Consider the following 5256-nt stretch of genomic DNA (forward strand, 5'->3'; position numbering starts at 1 on the left):
TGTGATTTCCAGTTTCCTCAGTGCTAGTGTCTTCTGCAGTTGTACTGGGTAGACTTGGGGCCTGAGACTGCATTTTGTTCCTTCTCTTTGTCATTTTGTATACCACTGTCTTGTGACCTTTGGTGAAGAGCTTGGATAGAGTTATTACCTTAGCACCGGGTCTGGATCTACAAAGTTCAGGTTCCTCCAGGTGGGTGTTGCTTGGATCTGGCTGCTGTGCTCCACTTCTTTCTGTTGCAGCCGTTAGACTTGAACCCTTTGTGTCTCTCTGGCAAGATGTTCTGCTCCTGAATCAGCTGGGTGGATCTTGCCTCTAGCCTCTTTGCAGGGAGTTCTGCTGAAGGCTTCCATGCTGGGCCTGTGCTCTGGGTCTATTCAGGATCCAGAGGACCCCAGGTCATCTCACTCACTCGCCAGGCCTGCGCTCTGGGTCTGTTCAGGATCCTGCGGCCTGGGTCATCTCACTCTGAAATTCTTATCATAGATAATATTTAACTATAATTAATTCCACTGTATTGAATTTGGGGCTTATTTTATGACCAATATTGTCTTTACACATGGAGAGAAAACATTCTCTCAGGCTTTCACAGAGAGCTCATTGGCCAAGCAATGGCCGTGACTCATCCACATGGCTGACACTGACAAAGGTTCTATAATCTGAGGTACAGGATCTCAGGATAAATCCTTAGGGGATTTCACTGACCTTATCAGACCCAAAAGCTACAACTCTTGTTGCATAGGTCCTGCTTTACCTTGGTCTTAACCATCCAGCAGAAAAGTATAAAAACGAATGTCCATTTTGTATCTGTGTATTCAAAGTTGTTAGGATAGATGTATAGTTACATTCTCTTAATGAATAGAGGGATTTGTTCTAATAGTGTTTGTAAATAGGGTATCATGTTCGCATCTTGTACAGCAATTAACCACTAGGAAGAATGGATGCAATGTGTGAATTATTGAAACTGTCCTACCAATTTGGTTTGAAACTGTCTCATTGCTATTTGCTATTTGTTTCTCAATAAAATTATGGGAAAAAAACTGAAAGAAAAGAAAGACAGTTCAGACTTATGATCTGCTGCTTGTAATTATGACCCATTTTTTTCTTTTCTAATGTTCTGTGTATCTTGTTTCTAGAGCCTCAGTGCTTTTTTTCTTCTGTACATTGCACCTTGTTTATACAATACTGTTACTGATTATTATACTGTATGGTAGAGTACTGTACTACAGTGTTATGTTCTTTTATGCATTCATGTTTTGTTGTGTCTTGTTTATATTACAGTACTATGTATGAGACTTATGCCTTTAAAAGCAGTTATCAAGTTGTAGTTCATTTTGACTACTTCGTGGTTTGAATATTGTCATATTCATGTTATATACAATTCCTCATTTATTGGCCAGTTCAATCAATGCCCTAGTTGCTAGAATGGAACTTGGTCATTAAACAGGAATGGCAGTATTAGTATGTTAGAGAAAAACATTGTACATGAAGAAACTATAAGGACAATGTTTTGAGGTTGTAACAAGGACATTCATGTTATTAAACTAGCAAAGGTAAGGGTACCGGGATAAGAATTGAGGACACAGAAGTAGACAGAGATCAGAGAACACAGGATCTTATAGACTATGGCAAAGATACTGAATTCTTTGTACAGGTGAAGAGAGTAGTTGGACTTGCATATGAGCAAGAAGGATTAATTTGAAGACTCCTTGAGACATAAAATATAGACAGTAAGAAAAAAATTGTTGGTTTTATCTTTGTATAATAATGCTTAAAGCATTATTATACAAAGATAAAATGGTGGTTCTATAGTTATCTTCTTGGTCATATAAGAAAGACAACTACAGCACTGAGATATAGTGCAGAAAGAAAGTTGGAGAAAAACCCAGAAAGGAGATGGGTAGGAAGAAAAAAAGGCTCTAATACAGAGTATGCCAAGAGTATTCTTTTACATTCCAGGAAAAGAATAATAGTATGATAGTTTTTCAACAGATTGTGTTATGTTCATATGGAGAACCCTAGAGGTTGTTGTATGTCACAGAACACCCACTATACTTCTGGTACTTAAGGACAAATTCAAAACGTATGTACAGCAATCCCAGTGATCAAGGTTACCCAAGCAACAGTTTAGAATTCTAATAGATGTTGGAAAGCTGATACCCACCACGTTGAGCATTTTCTGTAATTGTAGAGTCTAAAGTTAACCTGTACTCATTTTATAAGGTCTCAATAAATTTGGTATTAAAATTTAAAAAAAATAATATCTTTAGAGTATGAGTTAAGATTTATAAAGTTGTTTGGTAAATTGCCAAGGAGTATTTGAATACCAGAAATAAACCCACCTATTCTGTGAATAGTGAGTATGCTAAATATATTTTGGTACATTCATAAAATACAATATAATACAGAACAAAGTTAGAAATTGAAGGACTGCATTATATTTTATTTTATGTCTTTAAGATGAGGTATGATAGAGTGAATATATATATACATATATATTATAGACATCAAGTAACAAATAAAAAACAAAATATTGTAGCTACTAAGACAAAAAAGAGATAAGTATAATCATAAATTTAAATTAAAAATAAATCAGAGAATAGCAACAAAGATAGGCAAAGCAAATCATGTGACACCAAATTTAAATCTAATTATATTAGCAATCATGTTAAACATAGATAATCACTTTATTAAGAGGCAAAGATAGATTAGGTTAAAATAAAATAAAACCAAGCTTTCAAATATATGCTGCTTACAAGAAACACATTTTAAATCTAAAGGCAAAATTTGTTAACATGATAGGGTAATACTATAATTAAGTTAATCAAAAGAAAGCTGAAATATCTGCATTAAAATCATACAAATTGGATTCCAGAGCAAAGAATAATTAGTAATGTTACAAGGGCATTTCAAGATAATTAAGGAATCAATTCATTGTGAGCAAAAGGCCCTAAATATTTATACATTAGATAACAGAATTTCAGAATATGAGAAGCAAAAACTGGTAGAATTGCAAGAAAAGATGAAAAAATCCATATTTGTAGCTGGGGTTTTAAATACCATCTCTTAATAATTGGTAGAATAAGTAGACAGAAAATTAGCAAATAAATAACAGAATTGAATCAAACTTGTGAATAAATTAATTTAGTAACATCTACAGAGTGTTCCACCCAAAACATTGGAATACATATTCTTCTCATCTGCACTTGGGATGTTGTCTAAAATATACCACATACTAGCTGACAGAATATGCTTAAGTAAATGTAAAGGAATTGAAATTATCTCATGCATGTTATCTGATTATAGTGCAATGAAATTGGAAATAAATGGCAAAAGAAGCTGCAAAAACTCCATAAACACATGGAAATTATACAACACCCTCTTGAACAACCAATCTCTGTCATAATAAAATTAAAGAGAAATTAAAAGTATCTACAATGAAATAAAATTGCAAATACAACTTATCAAAAGTAGTGGAATGCAATGAAAGCCGTCCTCAGATGGCAATTTATAGTGGTGAACTCTCACATTAGAAAAGCAGAAAAAGAACAGATAAATAAAGTAAGGCTGTACTTCAAACTTCTAGAAAAAGATCAAGCAAAACCCAAAGCTCAAAGAAGAGAAGAAATTATAAGAATTATAAAAAAAATTATAAAGATCAGAAGAGAAATTAATGCATTTGAAACAAAGAAAACAATATAAAGAATTACTGAATCAAGGATGATATGGAGTATTACTCAGCTATATAAAAAGATAAACTCAAGGATTTATAGGTAAATGGATGCAACTAGAGAACATATTCATAAGTGAAACAAATCAGACCCATGTGGGGTGGGTCTCTAATCTGATGTGTAATATCCATAACTAGGCTGAGTATTCTTCCACCCAAATTCATATCCATGATGAAACCTCCAAATGTGACCTAACTTAGAAAAAGTCTTAGTAGATATACTCAAGATAAGTCAAGACTTACTGCATAAGATGGGCCTTAATCCAATGATTGAGTCTTTATGAAATGGAAATTTAAACATAGACGCAAAGAAAAGAAAACCATATAAAGACAGAAGATATGTAAATAAAATGTTATATGATAACAGTGACAGAGAAAAAACAAGGATTACATGCAAACATTAGTGACTAGGTAGAAATAATGAAGAATCCTCCTTTAGATCTTAGAGGTGAAAGAACAGTCTGTTGAACTCATAAAAATCAGAAAGAAGCAAGGTGGAGATAGGGTTTTAGAAATTAAGACAAAATGCAAATTCATGTTAAACTACTCAGAGAAGCCTTGAAAACAATAAGAGAACAAAAAATTCATCCACCAAATAATAGATAACACTAAAATGACTAACCTAAGGCTAATTGGAGATGGAGAGAAATTAAAGAAAGCACACCAGGACTAAAAATCATCTATAGAAGTCATAATAGAAAATTTTCCATGTCTGAGGAAAAATTTCAACATACAGATGAACAAGGTTTACAGAGAAATTAATTATGATGGAAAAAGAAGTTCCCTATGACACATCATAGACAAAATTCCAGATATTCAAGAAAAAATATTTTTTAATTTAATTAAATTTTATTGTAAAGGGTAAAAACAAATAGCAGAAAGAAAAGGCAAAAGCAGAGTAACAGCAGTACATAAGCTACAAATTTTCAGAATAAGAGTAGCAAATTAGCAATGGTTGTTATATTACATATTTTATGGTCAAATTTATTGCTCAGATTAATAGATATAGTTTTGTAAATTGGACAAATAATTGAAAATTAACACCTGCTTTCAATAAACCTTAATTTTTTTCTTCTCTTTTTTACCTTTAAAAAATTTATCTTAAGAGAGTATAATAATAATTGATAAGACATTAAAAACAATAAACATTTAGAAGAACAAGAAGAGAGGTATTCCACAGTCATTTTTGTAATGCACTTTTTCTGTCCCTAGTGTAGTTGCTCAGATTGCAGATATCAACATACAGAGTTGGTCAAAGTGAAAATTCTAAACAGCAACTGTTATTTTCAAAAAACTAATGGAAGTCATTAGTGCAATCATCTCAGCCATCCCGTATATATACTTGCATGATTTTCCCCTTTCCTTTTCTCTTTTGTCCTTTCCCTCATCTTCATTGTTTAATCTTTATGTTCATTTTTTGGGATGCTATTATGAAGGGTGTTGTTTCTCTAAGCTCTCTCAGTGAGTTTGTTATCTGTGTAGAGGAATGCTATTGATTTCTGAGTGTTGACTTCGTATCCTGCTATGC

The sequence above is a fragment of the Octodon degus genome, unplaced genomic scaffold (assembly GCF_000260255.1).
Source record: "Octodon degus isolate 3935 unplaced genomic scaffold, OctDeg1.0 scaffold00347, whole genome shotgun sequence".
In the NCBI taxonomy this organism is placed as follows: Eukaryota; Metazoa; Chordata; class Mammalia; order Rodentia; family Octodontidae; genus Octodon; species Octodon degus.